This window comes from Trachypithecus francoisi, unplaced genomic scaffold, assembly GCF_009764315.1.
Source record: "Trachypithecus francoisi isolate TF-2019V2 unplaced genomic scaffold, Tfra_2.0 Lachesis_group11, whole genome shotgun sequence".
NCBI classification, from domain to species: domain Eukaryota; kingdom Metazoa; phylum Chordata; class Mammalia; order Primates; family Cercopithecidae; genus Trachypithecus; species Trachypithecus francoisi.
The window spans coordinates 123483221-123508255 of record NW_022681456.1 but is presented as its reverse complement, the minus strand read 5'-3'; the positions used below and the strand labels follow the sequence as shown (position 1 = coordinate 123508255).

Here is a 25035-nt window from a genome sequence, read left to right as displayed (position 1 = left end):
TAGAAAGGAAGTCAAAAAAAGTTTCTCTAAGTAAACAATATTTAAACAAATGATGAGTAGGAGCTGACTAGATAAAGGTGGGCACAGGCACAAGGCAAGAGAGGAGGAGTATCCAGGCCTTGGATGAGAACAGAGCTTGATACATTCTCAGAACTGGAAGGTCAGTGGGCCTGGACAGTAACAAGAGAGGAGAAAACACAAAGAGATGGCACTGTGCAGGTAGTCCAGAGACAGATCATAATGAGCCTTTAGGCCATGCTAAACATTACTTGTTTTATTCTAAGTATCACCGAAGTGTTTAAGTAGAGTGACATAATCCATTTTGTATTTGTTAAAAAAACATTATTTGGAATACTACTCAGCAATAAGAAGGAACAAATTATTGCTACATGCAACACTTGGATGGAACTTAAGGACTTCATGCTGAGTGGAAAAAGCCTGTCTCAAAAGGTTACATGCTGTATGGTTCCATCTGTATAATATTTCCAAAATGGCAAAATTAGAGAGACAGAAAATAAATCAGTGTTTACCAGTAGGAACAGGGAGAAGGTGTGACTTTGAAGGGGTAGCATGAGGGAGTTCCTTTATGGTGACAGACAATACTGTATCTTGACTGTGGTGATAATTACATGAATATATGTGATAAAATATCAAAGAAATATGCACAGAGAGGAACAAGATGATGTGTGAATGCAAAAACTGAAATCCCAGGAAGCTCTATAGTCTAGTTAATTATACTATGCCATTGTCAGTTTCATAATTTGGATTATTTGCTACAGTAATTTAGATGTTCCCATTGGGAAAATGGGTAATTGTTACATTGGATTCTATACTATTTTTGCAACTACTTATGAACTTCTAATCATTTCAAATTGAAAAGTAAAAAGTAGTATTATTTTTGCAGCCATTGAATAACAAATTGCAGGTGATAATAAATACATACGAGAATATCAATTGTGAAACTAATAATTTCATAATCATTTTTGGGTTACAGTAGTGACAGTAAAAAAATAAAAATAATGGATTGGAAACCTTGAGGAGATTGAGCCAACAGGGCACAGTGGTTGTAGAAGATAAGAAGAAGAAGGAGAAATCAAATAAGAGGAGAAGATGATGAGTCGTTCTGGACATTTTGATTTGAGATGCCAGTGTGACTTTTAAGTAGAATATTAGATATAAGCATTTGGTTGTACAGTTCTTAGGATTTATAAGGGAAGCCTGGACCAGAGATAAATATATGGGAGTCATTAGATAATACTGAAAGCTTGAAAGTGAATAAGAGAGAAAGAGGAAAAAATAAACAAAAAGGAAAAAGAGAAGAGAGGAAAAGAGGCCCTAGGAAAGAATGCATGGAGTTCCAACGGATAATGCTACATGAAGGAAGAGGAGTTGGGGTCCAGGAGGAAACTCAAAAAGGCCTAAGAGGGAAAAACTAGAGAAGTAAAGGAGAACCAAGAATTTGTGCTGTTGTAGAAGCAAAGGAGAGGAGCATGGACAACAGCTGGACTAAAATCTGATGAGAGGTCAGGAAAACAATAAATAGTGGATACAGGCAACACGGAGGTCACTCGTCATAGAAAGAATAGCTGTAGTGTAGTGGCCAGAGAGCAGGGTGGTTCTGGGAATAAATAGGTGGTGAGGATGTGGAGAAAATGTGTTTAGGGGGCTCTTCTGTGATCTTTGAGACCTGTAGGAATGAGAGGACTGAAAAGAGGAGTGCAGAGAGAGATTTTATAGTTGATTTCTTTGAAAACTTAGGGATCCAGCAAGATGAGAAAGGGAACTGGTAATACCCCAACATGCAGTAATCTCTCATTCTAAAAAAAACAAAGCAAAGTTTGGTATGGAGAGGCCTGTATCAGGCATAAATGTTTTACAAAGCCTAAACACACACACACACACACACACATACACAGATACTGAAAAACATTAAGATGGATTACTAGAATACATAAATAACCCAGAAAAAAAGACACATATTTAGGACTTTAAAATAAAGAAGTCGGCATGAATCAAAATGAGCAGATCAGTGGTTCTCAAACCAGAGAGCACATTAGAATCTCCTAGGAGGCGTTTTTTAAAAATATCAATCCTGATATTCATTTCCCACTTGATATGGTTTGGCTGTGTCCCCACCCAAATCTCATCTTGAATTCCTATGTGTTGTGAGATGGACCCAGTGGGAGGTAATTGAATCAAGGGCCAGGTCTTTCCCATGCTGTTCTCATGATAATGAATAAGTCTCATGGGATCTGATGGCTTTATAAGGGAGAGTTTCCCTGAACAACTTCTCTCTCTTTGCCTGCCACCACCCATGTAAGATGTGACTTGTTCCTCCTTGCCTTCCACCATGATTGGGAGGCCTCCCCAGTCACTAGGAACTGTAAGTCCATTAAACCTCTTTCTTTTGTAAATTGTCCAGTTTCATGTATGTCTTTATCAGCAGCATAAAAATGGATTAATATAGTCAACTGGTACCAGGAGTGGGGAGCTACTGAAAAGATACCCAAAACTGTGGAAGTGATTTTGAAACAGGGTAATAGGCAGAAGTTGGAACAGTTTGGAGGGCTCAGAAGAAGACAGGAAACTGTGGGAAAGTTTGAAACTCCCTAGAGACTTGTTGAATGACTTTGACCAAAAAGCCAGGCCGGGAGCAGCAGTTCATGCCTGTAATCCCAGCACTTTGGGAGGCCAAGGTGGGCGGATCATGAGGTTGGATCACCAGGTCAGGAGATCAAAACCATCTGGCAACATGGTGAAACCCGGTCTCTACTAAAAATACAAAAAATTAGCCAGGTGCAGTGGCAGGCGCCTATAGTCCCAGCTACTCAGGAAGCTGAGGCAGGAGACTTGCTTGAACCGGGAGGTGAAGGTTGCAGTGAGCCAAGATCATGCCACTGCACTCCAGCCTGGGCGACGGTGAGACTCCTGTCTCAAAAAAAAAAAAAAATGCTGCTAATGATATGAACAATGAAATCCAGGATGAAGTCATCTCAGATGGAGATAAGAAACTTCTTGGGAACTGGAGCAAAGGTGACTCTTGTTATATTTTAGCAAAGAGACTGGTGGCATTTGCCCCTGCCCTAGATATCTGTGGAACTTTTAACTTGAAGGAGATGATTTAAGGTATCTGGCAAAGAAAGTTCTAAGTAATGAAGCATTCAAGAGGTGACTTGGGTGCTGTTAAAGGCATTCAGTGTCAAGGGAAACAGAGCATAAAAGTTTGGAAAATTTGCAGCCTGACAATGTGATAGAATAGAAAATCCCATTTTCTGAGGAGAAATTCAAGCCAGCTGCAGAAATTTGCATAAGTAACAAGCAGCCGAATGTTAATCATTAAGACAAGGAGGAAAATGTCTCCAGGGCATGTCAGAGATCTTTGAGGCAGCCCCTCCCATCACAGACACAGAGGTTGAGGAGGAAAAAATGGTTTCATGGGTTGAGCCCAAGGTCCCTCTGCTATGTGCAATCTAGGGACTTGGTGTCCTGTGTCCCAGCTGCTCCAGCTGTGACTAAAAGGGCCAAAGTAGAACTTGGGCTGTTGCTTCAGAGGGTGAAAGTCCCAAGCCTTGGCAGCTTCCATGTGGTGTTGAGCCTGTGGGTACACAGAAGTCAAGAATTAAGGCTTGAGAACCTCTGCCTAGATTTCAGAGAATGTTTGCTGCAGGGGCGGGGCCCTCCTGGAGAATATCTGCTAGGGCAGTGCAGAAGGGAAATGTGGGGCTGGAGCCCCCACACAATGTCCCTACTGAGGCACCACCTAGTGGAGCTATGAGAAGAGGGCTACCATCCTCCAAAACCCCAGAATGTTAGATCCACCAGCAGCTTGCACCATGTGCTTGGGCAAGCTGCATACACTCAACACCAGTCCATGAAAGCAGCCAGGAGTGGGGCTATACCCTGCCAAGCCACAGCAGCAGAGATGCCCAAAACCATGGGAATCCACCACTTGAATCACCATGACCCAGATGTGAGACATGGAGTCAAGGAAGATCATGTTGGAGCTTTAAGATTTGACTGCTCTGCTGGATTTTGGACTTGCATGGAGCCTGTAGCCCTTTGTTTTGGCCAATTTCTCCCTGTGAAACAGCTGTATTTACCCAATGTCTATATCCTCATTGTATCTAAGTAATAACTAACTTGCTTTTGATTTTACAGGCTTATAGGTGGAAGCGACTTGCTTTGTCTCAGATAAGGTGTTGAACTGTGGACTTCTGAGTTAATGCTGAAATGAGTTAAGATTTTGGGGAACTGTTGGGAAGGCAATATCGGTTTTGAAATGTGAAAACATGAGATTTGGGAAGGGCCAGGTATAAAATGATGTGGTTTGGATGTGTCCCCACCCAAATCTTTTCTTGAATTCCCATATGCTGTGGGAGGGACAAAGTGGGAGGTAATTGAAACATGGGGGTAGGTCTGTCCTGTGCTCGTGATAGTGAATAAGTCTCACAAGATCTGATGGTTTTATAAAGGGGAGTTTCCCTGCACAAAAGAGTTCTCTCTCTTTGCCTGCCATCATTCACACAAGATGTGACTTGCTCCTCCTTGTCTTCTGCCATGATTGTAAGGCCTCCCCAGCCACTCGGAACTGTAAGTACACTAAACCTCTTTCTTTTGTAAATTGCCCAGTCTCAGGTATGTCTTTATCTGCAGCATAAAAATGGACTAATACACTACTCCTCTTAGAGATTATGATGATTATAAACCCCATAGATTATGACTTCACATATCAGCTTCAATCAAGGAAATGCTTCCCAGGAGATACTAACGTACAGCTGGGGTTGAGAACTACTAAGATATATTCATCAAATGGAATTTAGGCAATAGAATACTTGTTTGATAACAAAAAGTATAGTTTTGATCCACCTGTACACAAAATTAATTTTGGGAAAAAAGCTAGATGCTTTGAGAGACATAAAAAATTAACATTAGAAATTATATTGGGTTTGTGGTAACTTCCTAAGCTTAAACAAAAAACTTTCTTCCAACAGGAAAAAAAAAATCACAATGAAAACATCAACCAATAAACAAATAAAAACATAGTACTTTTATAGTAATAAGAAAACCATTAATCTGCCAATAAATAAATAGTCAAGGAACATGAAAAACAAAAGAAAACCAGTTCACCAAAACAAAATGTTTAACAAATATGGAAGCATGGTGAACTAAGATGGAAGTTTTTTTATCTTAACCAGTAATTTTAAAAATACTTTAAAATAAAACAAGATACATTTTTTGCCAATCCATTTAAGAAAAAAAAGATATTTATTTATTTATTATTTATTTATTTTATTTTTTAATTTTTTGAGCTGGGGCCTTGCTCTGTTGTCCAGGCTAGAGCGCAGAGGTGTGATCTTGGCTCACTGCAGCCTTGATCTCCCAGACTCAAGTGATCCTTCCACCTGAGCTTCTTGAATAGCTGGGATCACAGGCAGGTGCCACCACACATGGCTAATTTTAAATTTTTTTTGGAGAGATGGGGCCTTGCCATGTTGCCCAGGCTGATCTAAAATTCCTGGCTTTGAGTGATCCTCCCACCTCAGCCTCCCAAAGTGCTGAGGTTATAAGTGTGAGCTACCACACCCAGCAGAAAACAAGATTTGAAAACTAATATTTATGCTCTAAAGAGTTTTATTTAAAAAGACCACTCTTATAAGATTAACAAGGAATATAAATGTCTACATTTTGAAAAATAACTTGGCACTATGAAAATTGACAGTCTGAATGGCCTTAATGATTTTGACTCTGTAATTTCTCTCCCAAGTGTCAATTATGTGTATGTTTTTTTAAAAATGAAAGATGTTTCTGAACACACAAAAAAATCTGTGACACTTATTTAACTGTTTTGAAAATATAAATAGGGATTTGCTTCAAAATAATTCATGAACTTGAAGGAGGAGAAATAGGTGGAGATGTAAATAAAAAAAAAATTAACCATGTGTTCAAAATTGCTGAATTCAGGGGATATACATGGGAAGCCATTCTACTATTTTTGCTGCTTTTGTATATATTTGAAATGTTCTGAAATAAAAAATTAAAAATAGAAGAAAAACTTAAATTTTCATCAAGAGGAGGGATGTTTCAAATTATTTTTATATAGTTGGACAATGGAATACTACACATTTATTAAATTTATGTTCACAAAAATTTCAATAAATGGCAATTTTTAATGTTAATGGGTTAAGTAAAAAGGCACATTTTAATAATATATATACCACAAGAGTACAATGAAATTGAGTGGGAAAAACACCTGTGTAGGGGAATCCCAAAGAGAAGTATATTAGAATGTTATAGCAACAGTGATGATGGTTAGTATGAATAATTTTTTCCTCTATTTTCTATTTTCCAAATGGAATGAATTAAGCCTTAGTTATTTTATAATAAGAACATGCAAAAGAAGAAAGGCTACAAGGCAGAAAAGTTTGATAGCCGAAATACAAAAGAGAAAATTAGCTGAGGGTAATAAAAAAAGTCAAAGAGGGAAAACAATCTTCCTAAAGAACTAGTGTTTAGAATTAAAGACAAAGTACAATTGTTAAATCAAGATTAATGGCTTCAAAGAGGGCTCTCCTGGCCTACAGTCAAGGTGAAGATCTGGAGTTTAACAAGCTTCACTGTTGCTTGCTAAAGGCATTATCTTGCCGACCTGGGAGAAAGCCAAGTTGGAACTCCCAGGAACAAGGTTAATGTATCATCTCCATTCAACTGTAGTAAAGGAGAAAGAATAAAAGAACCCGTGTCAGAGTTAGGGGTGGGTTTATCTTAATGTACTGAAGCCTTGGTTTACTAACCTATACAGCTGAGATAATTCTGCCTGCTTACATCAGAGGATTCTAGTGAGAATTAATAAGAATGTAAAATTGTTCTTCAGTGATAGTAGCTAAAAGTGCCTCTTCTAGCAAGAATATATTTATATAACATAATTACTTTTCAGACGAAGGGTTCCGACTTTGTGCTCCTGATCAAGGTTCCCTTTTTGATGGCTTTCCTTCAATGCATTAGCATAAATGTAGCTAAAATTCCTTTCTTCTCAGCACAGGCACAATAAAATGAAAGTGCCCGAAGACTTGCTAAATGTTAAGTAAATTTAGGAAACCAATTCAGTGAACAAAACGTGAAGAAGCAGGTCCGGGTGCGGTGGCTCATGCCTGTTATCCCAGCACTTTGGGAGGCTGAGACAGGTGGATCACCTGAGGTCAGGAGTTCGAGACCAGCCTGGTCAACATAGAGAAACCCCGTCTCTACCAAAAAAAACCCCACAAAAATTAGCCAGGTGTGGTGGCATGCACCTGTAGTCGCAGCTACTCAGGAGGCTGAAGCAGGAGAATTACTTGAACCTGGGAGGCGGAGGTTGCAGTGAGCCGAGACTGTGCCATTGCACTCCAGCCTGGGTGACAGAGCGAGACTCCATCTCAAAAAAAAAGTGCAGGAGCAGTGTGTGTGCAAGTGTGGTTGTGGGTGTGTGAGGTGTATACGCAGGAGTGTGTATTTTCCTAAGTTGAAGTTTGCAATTCTACAGCAGCTAGCTTGTTGTCTTAAGAGGGCCATGCTGGAGCCCAACAGCCTCCTGCCTTGGTCCTGCACTTTTCCTGCTCTGAACTTGTATGTGTGAGGGAAATGCTGGGCTCACTCACTCCTTTCCTTATCATCTTTTATATCTGCCATGATAAAGGCATATTTACTATTCAGACTCCTAGGTTTCAGCTCACTTTCCAGTTTTTTTTATTATAAGTCTCAGAAGCATAGCCCAGCCCATTTCTGAAATTCAGTATACCCATCTCTCCTACTATTATAATTAGCTTTGTACTCTTGAGTGAATTACTTAGTCTCTCCTAATCCTCAGTTTCTCATCTACAAATTGGGTTTGCAATAGTATCTAACACAAAGAGCCACTGTAATCATTAACCAATTTTACATGATAATGCACCTAGAAGAATATCTAGTACATAGTAAGCAGTAGCTCTTACTAATTATTCCTATGATAACTATAAAAATAAGAATATTCCTATAATAATTACTATTATTATTCCTCAAATTATGACATTTTTGAATAACCTCTCCTTGTGGGTAAGACCTTCATTCTATGTAACATCAATATGATAACATAATGCCACTCATATTTCTGTATATTCCACAGGAATAGGATAATTATTTCCTGACACCTGAGTTTACAGAAAATCTTACTTATGCTTCAGTACAATTTTCTGACCATCCTTCTGCAATGTATCTGCTTTTTTAAATCTTAAATTGTCAATTGTTCTATTCTTTTTTTGTAAATTGCTTCATAGTTTTCAAATTTAAAAGGTCATATGAGTATTAAAGTGGATGTAGCAGATTTTATACTATTCTTTTCCTAGGCTCTAACAACCAAAATGTAAGCCAGTGGTTCTACTTGAGGAGCTTTTTAAAAATCCCATTGCCTGGGATGCATCTCAAACCAATTAAATCAGAATCAGACTCTGGGAATAGGAACCAGGTACTGAGATTTATGTAAAGCTCCTAAGGTAATTCCAATATGCGACCAAGTTTGGGAATCCTGCCTTAAACCTTTGTTATCTCTTTTTCTTAATTAATCCAGACAAAATTCACCAGACTCTAATTTATTAGATAAGATTCTACATTGGCATCCACTATTCTAGTTCTCTCTCTCTCTTTCTCTCTCTCATTCTTTCTCTCCCCCTCCTCCCTTCATTCATCTCTCCCTCATTTGTAGGTAATCTTCAGCAAGTGAGATCATTTCCCCAGGGTTTAATTCCTAATCTGTAAAATAATGGGTCATAGTCTTGCACAATGTAATCAGAGACGTTTTGACAGCACAAATGAGATAAAACATATGAAAGTACTTTAAAGTTTTAGAATACAAGTATTTCAGAAATCCAAGGTAGAATTATCATATTCCCCACATCCTTCCCTCTCCTCTCATGTAGACATGTGCAAGGCCATCTCTTCTGAAGTACCCTTGCTTCCTGAAGTAAAGCTTTTCTATGGTAAATAACTTGAGGATCTGTTAAACTCTTAAGGTTTTGGTATTTCTTTCACAGACTTTCAAGCCAACTTTACTCAAGGTTGTATCATTTGTTGACCACAGTTTTTATCTTGTCTTATATCACTACTTACAGTTTTTAGAGAGAAAAGGGGTTAACGGGTCTATGGAGAGATAATATGAGATGCACTCTGGAAAAAATCTAAGATAAATGAACTTTAAAATAATGCTATTTTTGCACACCAATATGGTCTCCAGTATGATGAGGTCCTGACAGTAATCTTCACTTTGGCTTCAGCTTCCTTCTGCTCTGAAATTCATCTTGTTTTCCTCACCTAAATTTTTCTCAATAGAAAGTTCTAGGAGAAATGCTTGGTTGAAAGGAAGAAACTTCTCCTGAAACAGGGAAAGGAGTCAGGAGATCTCAGTTATAACACTGGGTCAATGACTTCCTGTGTGACCTTTGGCAAATTAATGAACATATCTTTTCTTTTTTTTTTTTTTTCATCTTTGAGACAGAGTCTCGCTCTGTTGCCCAGGCTGCAGTGCAGTGGCACGATCTTGGCTCACTGCAAGCTCCGCCTTCCGGGTTCACACCATTCTCCTGCCTCACCCTCCCGAGTAGCTGGGATTACAGGAGCCGACACTACGCCGGCTAATTTTTTTTGTTTTTTTTCAATAGAGATGGGGTTACACAGTGTTAGCCAGGATGGTCTTGATCTCCTGACCTTGTGATCCGCCTGCCTCGGCCTCCCAAATTGCTGGGATTACAGGCATTAGCCACCGTGCCTGGCCCAATTAACATATCTTTTCTAGAGAGTTGCATGTAAAGTATTTGAGATGTATAACAATCAGTACAAATATGAGGTATTATCATTATTTATTGATATCTCACGAGGAGTACTCAAGAAAGTAGAACTATAATGAAACTAAGATATATAAACTATATTTACATATGAGAATTCAGAAGTGTAAAACCTGAGAAAAGGTGGATAAGAGTTTTTCTCTATCATCTTAAGCAAGAAATTTAATACCTTATATCATTTCCTCAAAATCCAGTCCTTGCAGTCCTTTTAGTAGAATCTGTACATCCTGTATGTTGACAGAAAGAGTCAGAGCTCCTGGAAAATCAAGAATGGTAGATGTGCCCCTACAATGATATAGAAAGCAGTTTAAAGCAAAGGTATATGAATAATGCTAGCAATACCTGCTACCCTCGTGGATTCTTGACTTGTCCTGGGAACAAAAACGTGGCACTGCATTAATGTTTAAAGATTGGTCTTGTTGGAGGCATTTGAACCAGAGCAGCTCCATTTTGAATAGGGGCTGGGTAAAACAAGGCTGAGACCTACTGGGCTGCATTCCCAGGAGTTTAGGTATTCTTAGTTATAGGATGAAATAGGAGGTCAACAAGATGCAGGTCACAATGGCCTTGCTGATAAAACAGAATGCAGTAAAGAAGCCAGCCAAAACCCACCTCAACCAAGATGGCCACAAAAGTGACCGCTGGTCATCCTCACTGCTCATTATACACTAATTATAAGGCATTAGCATGCTAAGAGACACGCCCATCAGTGTGGTGACAGTTTACAAATGCCACAGCAACATCTGCAAGTTACCCTATGTGGTCTAAAAAGGGGTGGAAATTTCACTTCCCAATCTTTTCCCAGAAAACTCATGAATAATCCACCCCTTGTTTAGCATATAATCAAGAAATAACTGTAAGTCTACTCAGTCAAGTAGCCCACGCTGCTCCTCTGCCTATGGAGCAGCCATTCCTTTATTCCTTTACTTTTTTAGTAAACGTGCTTTCACTTTATGGACTCACTCTGAATTATTTCTTGAGCAATGTCCAAGAACCCTCTCTTGGGGTCTGAGTTGGGACCCCTTTCCAGTAACATCTTCCTGGAAACCATGAAGGGACTATACTGAGGAAAATTCTATGGACCCAAAGGAAATAGACTATAGCACTGCCAATTAGCCAACTTTAGGTAAGGTGCAGGATATGTTTTGCCCAGGCGAAGGATCAGATTGGGTTAGAGGTCGAACTTAGGAGAGTATCTCCTAAGATAGAGAGGGTTAAGGTCCCTCCTAATAAAAGGCAAGGATGCTTAATGAACTTGAGTTTGAGGCCCAATTTAGAAAGGTTAGAGTCCTTCCGAAGATTTAGGGGTTAGAGGCTCCTCTCAGTAAAGTCCTTCTTGGTTAAAAGTGGATTTAACACTATGGGATGTTAACTGCTATTCTCTTTGGATTAATCTGCCTTGCACTCTTTGCTGACAGCCATGGGTGACAGGATTAGGCATGTACAGGATCACCAGACATGGGGAGCTTTTTTCTCCCCAAAGGGGGAAACTTGAGAGCTGATGGGACTGCTAGAAAACATCCTTCACTACTGACAAGTGGCCACCTGGGTCTTTCTCTAGTCTCCCTGAGTTCCTTGGCTTCCCCACCGCACCGTAGGCAACACTTTTATCCCTTCCTGTTCCTCTCTCTGTACAAACCAGTTGCAGGAATGGTAGAAATCACCAGCTCTTGCAACGTTTTGATTAATGAGTAAAAGGATTCACGATGCTCTTCTTAACGCTGTAGCGAATCTGGTGTATTTTGTGGTTGAATTTGTCTTTCTGTATTATTCGGTCATAAAGGGGAGGTACCTTGGGATAGAACACAGGCTTAGGACTCCATAAGCTGGATAGGGTTTCTCTCTCATCTTGTTTTACATCCTTGGGAGCTTGACCTTGTAACCACGTGGCAGTACTTTCTCTTAGTCTCTGCCATCCAGAGGACAGCAATTTTGGAGTTTATGACATAGTTAGCTCTAAAAATTGTTTTGAGCGGTTAAAAGCCTTCATTGGCTCAAAACTGTCTGCTCTAGGCCCTTTCTGGGAAGGCAATGGAAACTTCCCAATGCTGTAGCTTAGTAGTTAAGGCTTTATCTTTTCACAGTGGCATCCCTGGTTCAGGGTTCAATTTCTGGTTTAGGGAATTAGTACTTTCTGGTTGGTATTTGTGTGATCTTTGCCATTTGTTGATTTTATTCCCCTCCATGAACAACTTCTATCTTCCCTTCTTGAATCTTCCTTTCTCCAAGCTACCTTGTAGACTCTAAATCTTGTAAAAACTGCTAACCATCTCTTTGAAAATACTGGTACACTTGTGATTAAGCCATAACCTTAGTGAAGGCTTACCAGTTTCATCTGGGAGGTTACTTTTGGTAGAGTTTAAAAGCCAGAAAAACGGATTGTTTGGCCTGGCTAAAGTCAGGTAATAAGAGATTTAAGAGGATTTTTAAAGTGCTGTGGTTAAAAGTCAGCTTTAATTAAAAGCAGATATATGAGCTATATGTATATTTAAAAGGTCTTTATAATTTTTCTCTTCTTGGATCTTATTTCTCTGAGGAAAAAAAATTTTTTTCTTCTCAGTTGACTAAATTGTTGATAGGGTTTGGCTATGTCCCCATCCAAATCTCCTCTTGTAGCTCCCATAATTCCCATGTGTTGTGGGAGGGACACAGTAGGAGATAACTGAATTATGGGGGTGGATCTTTGCCATGCTCTTCTTGTGATACTGAATAAGTCTCGTGAGACCTGAGAGTTTTAAAAGTAGGAGTTTCCCTGCACAGGTTCTCTCTCTGCCTGCCGCCCACGTGAGACATGGCTTGCTCCTCCTCCTTGCCTTCCACCATGATTGTGAGGCCTCCCCAGCCATATGGAATTGTAAGTCCATTAAAGCTCTTCTTTTGTAAATCGTCGAGTCTCAGGTTTGTCTTTATCAGCAGCGTGAAAATGGATGAATACAGGGCCGGGCGCGGTGGCTCACGTCTGTAATCCCAGCACTTTGGGAGGCCAAGGAGGGCGGATCATGAGGTCAGGAGATAGAGACCATCTGGCTAACATGGTGAAATCCGTCTCTACTAAGAATACAAAAAATTAGCTGGGCGAGGTGGGCGCCTATAGTCCCAGCTACTCGGGAGGCTTAGGCAGGAGAATGGTGTGAACCTGGGAGGTGGAACTTGGAGTGAGCCAAGATCACATCACTGCACTCCAGCCTGGGCAACTCTGTCTCAAAAAAAAAAAAAAAAAAAAAAAGAAAAGAAAAGAAAAAAAAATGGATGAATACAATTGCTTTTCTCCATTTTGTCTTCTTGCTACTCTTGATATACATGAGGTGATCTAAAACAATTTCTAACAGCCTGGGAGTCCTTGGGAAAAGCAGAGGAGTTGCCACAGATCCTATTTTGGAAAAAAGCTTCTGTTTTCCTTATGAAACCACTGGAATTGAAAGGGGATAAATAAATCCCTCTCAAAATCTAATGCTGTGTTTCATTTTGTATTGTGTTATCTGATGGTTTTGACTTTTGTGGGTATCAGAAATTACTTCTCATTATGAGAGAGCTTTGGTTTGTAATAACTGGGAAACATACTTTTAGGGATGGCTAACGGAAGTTATGGGGGGAGGATACTCGGCTCTTTGCATGTTTGGATCAGAGAATTATACTCTTGGCCACCTGGAAGATATGGAAGTGTCCCCACTGCCACACTGAGAGATAAGAGTCCCAAAGGATGTGGACTGATTTCCTCTTTTGGAGATTCAACATCTGGTATAAAAATGGGACCCTTAATTTTTTTAAATCTGTTTTGCCTTCCAGCTATGCCTGCCTGTTAGGCTCTAGAAATTACATGCTTTCCTGGCCCTCTTCCTCAAAGGGCTCCTCCCTGAAGCCAGTAATTCAACTAAGAAACTTAAAAACTGGCAAATGAAAAATCTTACAACTACTGGATCTTCTGTCTGTTGTGTATTCGTATGTGTTGTATGTGTAATGTTTATTTATGAAAGAGCTCTGATTAATTGGTTTAAAAATAATAAGCACTTAAATCAAATATTTTTTCAGAAAAATCAAAACTGTAAGGCTTTTTAGTTCATGTAACTTTAGTAAGCTTTGGGAAATAAAGACAGTTTTAAAGATGATTGGTAAAATAAAAATGTCTTCCAAACTTAGATATTTGGTCTAAATTAGGCAGATAAGATATTAGATTTACTAAATGCTTTAAGGTCATAAACTGCTTATTTGACTTCTGAAAATTGTTTGGTGTACCTGCTTTAGAGACATTAGATTCTAGATAAGGCCTGGGGATATGTAGAATTCACCATGCCCCCTGGCTATGCTGGAGAGAATCGGATCTTATCTTGTACTTCCGTCTGGTGTCCTAAGCTTCACACCTAGTACCTAATTAAAATGACTTACTTACCAGGTTTTTCACCAAAAATAAAAGTTGCTAAGAGTTAACATTGTAACATATAATTGAGACCACTGGAAAAACAGTTTTAACATGCAAGGTGTGTAAGGAAAGTGAAATGTGTTTTTGGTAAAAGATTATAAGAAGGCATGGGAATGTGAATTTTTTTTAGCCTAGTTTAGAAGGCTAAGGGGTTGTAAGTATCCTTTATCCTGAAAGTTTGAGCAAATTGTGGAAGATCTGTGAAAAATTAATCTTGTGAAGGAAATTCTGTGTGAACATATTGGCTAAAGTTAAAGGGGTCTTATTCAGTTTTTATGTAAATTGAACATTGGAATAAAAGCACAACAGGGTGTTCTTAGAGCACTGATCTGCTCCTTAACAAAAATTTGTAAAGAGTTTAAAAAGGCTTATGGGAATCTTACCTTTTGGTCTAACTGCTTAAGATTGAATAGATTTGTCTATAAGGTTTTATTAAGAATTGGGATTGATATTAACAGTACACTAATGCAAAGGGTAAAATCTGGCTTTCTCTCTTGAATAAGATTTTTGTGTAATATTTTTAAAAATGAAATTCTGTTTGCCTTTTGACTAAACTATAAGAAAAAGACAGGAAGGAAAAGAGGCATTGTGTGGAAAGCTGTCTTCCCTGTATTAATAAGTAAAGTTTTTTGTCTTTTTAAAATTTTTGAGTTATCATTTTGGCTAAATGAATGACTTGTGGTGACCTGAGATTCTATGTTTGTAATATCAAGTGCTTAAACCTTCGATATTTGACAAACTTTCTAAAATCAAATGATTAATTATGTCTTTTTCTGACCTAATTAATCTTTTCATATTAGGTCCCCTAAAGTCCAGAAGAGCCGTATTTGGCTTAATGTGGTATAGAAATCTATAGAAATCATACAGGAAGCATTATAAAATATAAAATTATGTTTGACTTTCTTTGGGCTGTATTTGAATAAATATGTTCTTGGTTATGTGTTCCAAAATTATGGGAAGCTCCTATAATTCTAATATAACTTAGTGTATTGTTAATAATTATAATTGTTACATAATATTATTGTGTGCCATAGAGGTAACCACATTTCCTTGTCAATCATGTCTGACTGTGACTGCCCTAAGACTTTTTGTCATTCACAGACAACTGTTGTCTTGTTCTGATCCTCTTTTAAAGGTGCCTTATAATCAGCAATAGGACTTTGGCAGGTGCTCTTGAATGCAGGTTTCTGATAACTTTGGAGATTGTGACATTAGGATACAGGAGAAAACTTTCATGATTCTCATGGAGAGCTGAAATGTTCATGAATATCAAACAGAACAGGACTTAACTGCATGGACTGAATTAACAAGGAATGACTGAAATAATCATTTTGTGACTTTTTGCTTAAAACATGGCTAATTCTTTGCTTTGTTTTTCAGAGTGAAGAAAATTTTTGAGTTTTGTATAGCTTGTGGCAATACTCCTGTAAACAAAATTTTAGAGCATATTTCTCTCTGATTTCTCTAGAATTTGGAAACTATTTTTGAGTATGCTTAACTTATGGCAATATAGTTATTTGCACAAGTGAAAAAGAATGCTTTCTTTTGCAGCAGGATACAATTGGATAAACTTTTTATTGCCAAGTCTTTGACTGGAATAGCGTGCTCTCCTTTAAGGAATTAAACTTGACTTATACAGCCAATAAAAGCTCCTTGGGAAAACTGGCCACATACCTTGTCTATGCAGTCCCTATACAGGGTTCCTGACCTCTGGTAAGTGAAGAATGTCATTTTCTGATGGGCCCAGGAGCCCCAAGTTATCTTGGGACCTCAAGAGGAGGGGAATTTATCCAACTCATAGGTATTTTAAGGTACAAAACCATGGCTGAGCTCAAGGAGTTTTTAAAAACTCTTAACTGAAATTCCTGATGGAATAAAGTTTCATCAGAGACAATTTAAAAAGAACCTATGTGAAAAATAATTATTCTTGCTGAACTTCATATAAATAATCAGGCCAAGTATAATACTAAAGCTTATTTTTGCAAACAAATTAGTTCTATTATGATTTGTCTTTAGTCAAAATGAGGAGATAGAAAAACTATGTTTCAAGAACTATGGTACACCTGTTGTTAGATTCTAGTCCCATCAGCTTTTAGCTTTTTCCTGCAATTTAGACTGACCCTGCTTATTCCTGTGAATCAACCAATGATCTCTGACTGCAGCTCAGAAGAAACAAGATGGATGGGTAATATAAAAATCTGGATTAGTATTCTAATTCTGGGTAAGTTACTGGAATCAGTTAGTGACCCCATATCATCTTGGTTCCAACAGTTGCTCACTTCACAAAAAGTCTTGTTAGTTTACTTAGGATAATTTTGTTTATTTTGCTCTACTCTTGTAGAATATATTGCTTTTGTACCCTTTGTGTAGGAATGCAGTATAAGCTTACTGATTGTTTTCTTAAATTGAACCCTTATTAATATTCCAGATATTACCTTTTATGGGAAATCAAGAGTTATGAATGACCATCTGCATATTGATGCTTTCTGACTAAGCTTTTATCTACCCTAAATACAAAAGACACTGATAGTTAGGCAGCAATATCATTGCCACTATTCAGCCTGAAGAAGTTACAGAAGATGGATCTTCATCCCTCTACAACCCTTAGGATTAACGGTCCCCTTGTAAAGGAGAGGAGAGAAATATATTAGAGGCATTTGAACCAGAGCAGCTCCATCTTGAATAGGGATGGGGTAAAATGAGGCTGAGACCTACTGGGCTGCATTCGCAGGAGTTTAGGCATTCTTAGTTATAGAGTGAGATGGGAGGTCAGCCCAAGATACAGGTCACAAGATACAGAATGTGGTAAAGAAGCCAGCCAAAACCCACCTAAACCAAGATGGCCACAAAAGTGACCTCTGGTGGTCCTCATTGCTTATTATACGCTAATTATAATGTATTAGCATGCTAAGAGACACTCCCACCAGTGTCAAGACAGTTTACAAATGTCATGGCAACATCAGGAAGTTACCCTATATGGTCTAAAAAGGGGGAACCCTCAGTTCTGGGATTTGCCCATCCCTTTCCCAGAAAACTCATGAATATTCCACTGCTTGCTTAGCATATAATCAAGAAATAACGGTAAGACTCAGTCAAGTAGCCCACACCACTGCTCTGCCTATGGAGAGCATTTCTTTATTCTTTTACTTTCTTAGTAAACTTACTTTCACTTTACTCTATGGACTCGCCCTGAATTTTGTCTTGAGCAAAGTCCAAGAACCCTCTGTTGGGATCTGGATTGGAACCCCTTTCCGGTAACAGTCTGACCTTTACTTTTTGAAATGAAATACTAAAACTGTCTCAAGAAAAAAGTAATCTTCAAATCAGAACAGGAGGAGAAACATCATGAGTTTATGACCAAAATTCCAGAGGAAAATCCTGAAAATTTTTGCCTAATTTTTATTTACATTAAACAACAAGTATATATTAAGTATTGTTAACCATTCCTTGCTAGTCCCCATCTGTCTCCTCTAACATATTTTTGGACCTTTTCCCAGGATCCAAGTAAGAAGGCAAAATTTAGATGTTATATTCTCGATCCATATCATCGCCTCCTCCTCTTGGACAAAACCCAGACTCTTTTCACACATCGGCATGGAGCAGAGTCCAGCCAATAAACGGAGTGAAGCAATCTGCTTTGGAATCCACCCTGCTCTGCTCTTCCTTAACTGACATTTGTGTTTTACACAAACTTCCTCGATACTGGTTTTGATTCCCATTATTACCTAGTACAGTTTATTGCACATGGTTATAACAGCAAACATTTGTACTGTGGTAGTCATGTGTTAGGCACTCTTCCAAGCACTTCACAAATATTTAGTCATTTAATTCTACCAGATGAAGAAACTGGGGCACAGAGAGGTTAAGTAAGTTGCTCCAGATCACACAGCTAGTAAGCAGTGAAGATGGATTCCAACCCAGATCATTTGGCTTTAGAATCCATGTTCTTAAAATCTGTCCTATACTGTTTCTCCAGTAAATTCTCAAAAACTAGTATTTTTTTGTAAAATTAGAATTACCTTTAATGTTACTTGTTTTTTAAATTGAGATATAATTCATACACCATAAAATTTACCCTTTTAACGTGTGCAATTTAGTGGTTTTATTATAGTCACAAAAGTATGCAACCATCACCACTATCTTATTTTAGAATATTTCCATTACCCCAGAAAGAAACTCCTACCCAATAGCAGTCATACCCTACTGCTCCCTTCCCCAGCCCCAGGGATTCATGAATTATTTTCTGTCTTTATGGATTCGCCTATTCAGGACATTTCATATAAATCGACTCATACAGTATGTGGACTTTTGTAACTGGCTGGCTTCTTTTACTTGCAAATGTTTTCAAAGATGATCCATGTTGTAGCATGAAAGAGTACTTCATCCTTTTTGAGGCTAAATAATACTGCATTGTATGGATATACACAGAGATTTTGTTTAGCCATTTATCAGTGGGTGGGCATTTGGATAGTTTTCACTTTTTCACATTTATATAAAATGCTGCTGTGGACATTCACATACAAGTCTCTGTGTGGACATGTTTACATTTTTCTTTGGTATATATGTAGGAGTGAAATTGTTGACATGGTAACTTTTATGTTTAAATTTTGAGCAACTGACAACTGTCTTTTAAAGTGACTGCATCACTTTATACTCCCACCAGTAATTTATAAGGAGTCCAGTGTCTCCGCATCCTTAACAAACACTTCTTGCTTTTTGTCTTTTTTACTGTAGCCCAACTAGTTGGTGTGAAATGATATCTTATTGTGGTTTTGATTTGCATTTTGATGCTGAACATCTTCTCATATGCTCATTGGCCATTTGTATATCTTCTTTGAAGAAATGTACATTCAACTCCTTTACCATTTTTTTGGTTGGACAATTTGTCTTTTTATTGTATAGGTACCCAGTATATATTCCAGAAACTAAACCCTTATTAGATATATCATATGCAATATTTTCTTCCATGCTGTTATGTTGTCTTTTCACTGTTGATAATGTCCTTTGAAGCATCATAGTTTCTAATTTTGACAATTTTGTGTTCGATTGCTAGTGCTTTTGATGTGTGTTTAAGAAACCATTGCCAGGCCGGGTGCGGTGGCTCAAGCCTGTAATCCCAGCACTTTGGGAGGCCGACATGGGCGGATCACGAGGTCAGGAGATCAAGACCATCCTGGCAGACACGGTGAAACCCCATCTCTACTAAAAAATACAAAAAAAACTAGCCGGGCGAGGTGGCGGGTGCCTGTAGTCCCAGCTACTGGGAAGGCTGAGGCAGGAGAATGGGGTGAACCCTGGAGGCGGAACTTGCAGTGAGCTGAGATCGTGCCACTGCACTCCAGCCTGGGCGACAGAGCGAGACTCCGTCTCAAAAAAAAAAAAAAAAAAATTGCCTAACCAATATCACAAAGATTTACACTTACGTTTTTCCTAATAATTTCATAGTTTTAGTTCTTACATTCAGGACTTTGGTTCATTTTGAATTAGAGGTAAAGGTCCAACTTCATTCTTTTGCATGTGAATATCCAGTTGTCCCAGCACAATTTGTTAAAAACACTCGTTTTCTGCTCTTTATTATTATTAAAGATAGTCTTTTTCAGGCTTATTATTATTAGAGAAAATGTCTCCCTTTGTCCCCCAGGCTGGAGTGCAATGGTGTGATCAGAGCTCATTGCAGCCTCAAGCTCTGGACTCAAGGGATTCCCTCTGCCTCAGCCTCGCAAGTAGCTGGGATTACAGGCGCGTGCCACACCACGCAGCCCACGCAGTCTTGATTACTGTAGATTTGTCATAAGTTTTAATATCATTAAGTGTGGCTGGGCGCGGTGGCTCACCCCTGTAATCCCAGCATTTTGGGAGGGCGAGGCGGGCGGATCACGAGGTCAGGAGATCCAGACCACAGTGAAACCCCATCTCTACTAAAAATACAGAATGAGCGGGGCACAGTGGCGGGCGCCTGTAGTCCCAGCTACTCGGGAGGCTGAAGCAGGAGAATGGCGTGAACCCGGGAGGCAGAGCTTGCAGTGAGCTGAGATCGCGCCACCGCACTCCAGCCTGGGTGACAGTCTCAAAAAAAAAAAAAATCACTGTGTGATTCCTCCAACTTTGTTCTTTTTCAAGACTGTTTTGGCTATTCGGAGTCCCTTGTGTTCTCATAAATTTTAGAATCACTTTGACCATTTCGGAAACAAAACAAAAACAAAAACGGCTGGAATTTTGATAGCGATTATGTTGAGTATGTAGATCAGTTTGGGGAGTACCACTATCTTAATAGTATTAAGTCATCCCATTGAAGAAAACAATATGTCTTTCCATTCATTTAGGTCTTCTTTAGCTTCTTTCATGGATATTTGGGATATTTTGCAGTTTTTCATATACAAGTAACATTTGTTGATAATAAACTTTATAGTTCCATGGCCTCTAAAGGTTAAACCAGAATTTGTGTGCGATTTGGTGAGACCACAGAATGTTCTGTTTCTGGAAGAATCTGTTCTAGGACAGGTCGGGCAACAAATGCCTCCCAGAGACTGGCCAGAAACGCATTCTATGTGAAGTAGCATGGTGTAATACAGTGCCACTATTGATCCTTCTCATACCTGGGATAAGTAGACAGACTATAGGGCACTACATTCTATAGTTGTCTTGATGTCAGAACCCAGCTCATTTTCCCCTGACAGCCCACAGGGGATGATCTAAATTTCTCAGGTTGGCATGAATTGCAGGGATGAGAGACTGTGTCCAAAGAATCTGCATCCCTAACTTCCTATTAACATAAATACTTCTATTTATCCATCCTCCTACAGAGACCACCACTCCCTAGGCACCAAAAATATGTCTGATTGAGATTTAAGTAAAAGCCCAGAAAGATGCAGCCCCCAATATCCCTGCTAAACCCTAAACTCAGGTGTAAAGATGCTAGTACATCTAGCACAGAACAGAGAGTTCTATGCCAAGGATCAATGAACTTCTTTTTGTGAGCAATCTATCTCACACACTGTCTGAATATTTATAAACCCACAACCTGTCACTAGTTATGTCTTGTTGATACTGTCAAATTTGTGTTGTCCGTCTGTTTGTAGATATCCTAAGGTCACACTTTTACAACCTTAGTTCAAGTGAGCCTGACTCTATTTCCTAGTAAATGTTAACGAATTAAGAATAATTCATTTTAATATTAGCCCCCCAAAAAAGGAGACCTACAAAAAATGATTTTGGTGTGGGAGGGGAGATTATAATTGTAGTTTTAAATCACATTTGGTTTACCTACATTTCTTTTTTTCTAATGCTGCAAAACTGGAATATTTTTCAAAATTATTTTTGTAATAGAAAACCATTTCACAATAATTCATGGATATTTTACCAACTTCATATTGCATGTGGAAACTAAGTTTAAGTGAAAAGGTGACTTGCATAAGTCAGAAGATGAATCAGAGATCTAATCAGATGTGGGACCTTCCAATCATGAATCCATTATTAGACTGTCTCTAAGTATGAAACATGGGTGAGGAAAAGAGACAGAGAGTGAAATCAAGGTCATTTGGGGTTATGGGAACCACCTGGGCTTCAAGAAAGAATGCAAACACAGCAGGTTCAATTCTCAGTGTCAGAAAGCCATGCCATTCACACACTGTAAATGAGGTAACCATCCCATACCTTCTGTACCACTATAATCACACCTCCCTGTTACAGAAACAAAAAACATAAGAACAGCAACTCTGTTGTCTCTTTCTTGATCTCTTTGACAAATACACTATGAAATACAGCAGATGCTTCACAAATGCCAAAGAATGCCCTATGTGTACAATAACAAGGGTGCTTTGAAAGCAACAGCAAAAACCTAACTTCCAAATTTACTGGTGGGGGAACTAAGGCACAGAGTTCAGATACCTCCCAATAGTTAATTAGCACCTAAGCATTGTATGTTGGCATCTCTATCTGGTGCTCTCTTCCCGCTACAATTTCCCACCCTTCATACGGCTGACTGGATATTCCATCTATTTTTTTCAGTTGAGTTTTGTGGGATGAGACTGAGGAAGAAGACCCTGGCCCTTGCAATTCACAATGTGCATACACTTTCATAGTTTCTTCTGGGCCTTTGGGATGCACATGTATCCAGACTAGCCTCTGCCAATCTCTACCAGATACATGAAGGCTACAATATTTATATCTCAGTTGTTTTCATTGATGGGGCTTTAAGAATATTCTAATTAATACTCTGCTTCTTTTTCCTTCCTCAGCCAGAACTCGCTCTGACTTATACTGAGATATCAGCCCCAAGGAAAGTTAAAGGAGTCAGGCCTTGAGCACTGTGAAGAAAGACCACAGAAGTAGGAGTCAGGGAAGCCATGTGGTTTCACATCAGATGGGCTGGATTTGTGGAATTGGAGAATAAGTCTTATAGAATAAATCTGACCACAAGGAGGTCAGGATCAATTTTCAGCATTCCAGTTTCCTCTCTCCTCCTTCCTTGAATCATAAGCCAAACCTGTTCATTCTACTACTAAAACAAGTCCTTTCTTGCTATTATAGCTTCTAACTGGCCAGAAGTGGTACTAAATTTGGGCCCAGGATGAAGAGGTGTCAAAGAGCTGCAGCCTTCACTTCTCAGGCTCAAGTGATCCTCCCATCTTAACCTCCCCAGTAGCTGGGACTACAGGCGTCCACCACCACGTCCAGCTAATTTTTGTAGGTGAGGGTCAACCAGGAGCTTTTCCTATCTAGGTGAAGCCAGGCTGATCTGACTTAACCAAGACTTTGGAGAAGTTGATTCTAAGCCTTTTTTCACTGACACAAACTAGGGGTGACTTGACAGACAATTGGTCCTGGTAGCTGACTATTGTCAGAAAAAAAAGTACTTGAGATCAACTTCTCTAAACATCAAATTAGCACCTTTGGCAAGTATTTTTCACCACTTATTTGGTAGCATAATATGAGTATAAAGTAATCCTGTCTCCTAAAGTTGTCTAACACAAACCCTGCATTCATCTCCCACAACACAGTACATCTGGTTAAATCATTCAATGTCTGAGTGTACAACTAAAACCAATCATTTCAAGGCTTTTTCCAGAAAGGCATCTGACTTCGTATGTGGATATTACATGTTGATATGGTTTGGCTCTATGTCTTCACCCAGATCTCATCTCAAATTGTAATCCCCATAATCCCCCCATGTCCAGGGAAGGACCCGGTGGGGGGTGATTGGATCATGGGAGTGGTTTCCCCCATGCTGTTCTCGTGATAGTGAATAAGTTCTCACGAGATCTGATGGTTTTATAAGGGGCTCTTCCCCCTTTGCTTCCTTCACATGCTTTCTCTCGCCTGCCACCTCTTCTGTAAGAGGTGTAAGACGTGCCTGCTTCCTCTTCTGCCATGGTTATAAGTTTCCTGAGGCCTCCCCAGCCATGAGGAACTATGAGTCAATTAAACCTCTTTTCTTTATAAATTACCCAGTCTTGGCTAATTTGTAGCAGTGTGAGAAAGGACTAATACACATGTATATTACTGTGATTTTTCTATAACCACAATGTATAGTTTGAAATACATTTTTTTCCCTTAAACCTTTGGCATCCACTACTGTGCCCTTACTAGAATTCTAACTTAGCCTAGAATTATATACATATAATACTTTTAATTTAGATCAATATTCTAAAACTACCATATTTCTATACATTGTTACCTAACAATTTTTGAAAATACCCTTAAATGTATAAAGATGCGGCTAGTTATTGAGGTTATAAAAGGTTAACAGCTACAGAGGAAAAAAACTAAAGCAGGTTTCCTTTTCATTTTTTATTTTGGCCAGTAATTTAAAGCATAAAAGTATAAATTTTGGGTCATAAAAGTTAAAACACTACCTTTGATTTGCTCTGACCATGGCAACTGTTAAGAATTAGCGGTGAGCTGGCCTCCACGGCTCACTTCTGTAATCCTAGCATTTTGGAAGATGAAGGCATGAGGATCACTTGAGGCCAGGAGTTCCAGGCCAGCCTGGTTAGCCAGGCTCTTCAGCAAGACCCTGTCTCTTTAAAAAAAAAAAAATACAAAAATTAGCTGGACGTGGTGGTGCACGCCTGTAGTCCCAGCTGCTGGGGAAGTTGACATGGGAGGATCACTTGAGTCTGAGAGGTCAAGGCTGCAGCAAGCTGTAATCATCCCACTGCCCTCCAGCCTGGGCAATAGAGTGAGACTCCGTCTCAAAAAACAAAACAAAACAAATTAACTGTCGATATTCCTTGTTGTCACTATGCCAAGAAGGGTTATTGTGAAAGAGAAATATGAGAAAACTGATTGAGATGGCTTTCAGGGAAGCACATAATACTCAGAAGCTTGGATACGACCTAGACTGCTGGGGGCTAAGGAAAGAGTGATCATCAGGAAATGTTCATATTTCCTGAAGACTCACCCTAGGAGGTAGTACTCACAATATGATAGGGCTGAACTCTAACGGCCCAATTCAGCAGAAGGTATAGGGAGGAAAAGCTAGTGAAGAAGGCCATCGGGGCTGAGGAGGGTTCTGCAGGAAATGAGGTCTTAAGCCAACGGATGGATAGAAACCCCTTACTCCATCCCCATTATCCTTTCCCTATCCAGAAGTTACAGTCTCCTCTAAACTCTAAACTATCTTATTATTATTCTGGTTAGAAATCTCAAAGAAATTCTGCGAAGTTCAAAAATAAAAGACTTCTTTTTTTTTTAACCTGGAAGAATCTCCAGCAATTTCCCAGTCAACCTCTACCCTTCATTTTTAAAAGGAACTAAGGACCCCTGAGG

The 25035-nt window shown here is 39.1% G+C and overlaps 1 protein-coding gene across 1 annotated transcript in view; it reads right to left on the bottom strand.

The window, feature by feature from the left end:
* The window catches only part of STYK1 (serine/threonine/tyrosine kinase 1), a 56459-nt gene that overhangs the window by 25526 nt on the left and 5898 nt on the right, over positions 1–25035 (bottom strand). The gene's annotated exons all lie outside the window — the stretch shown is intronic.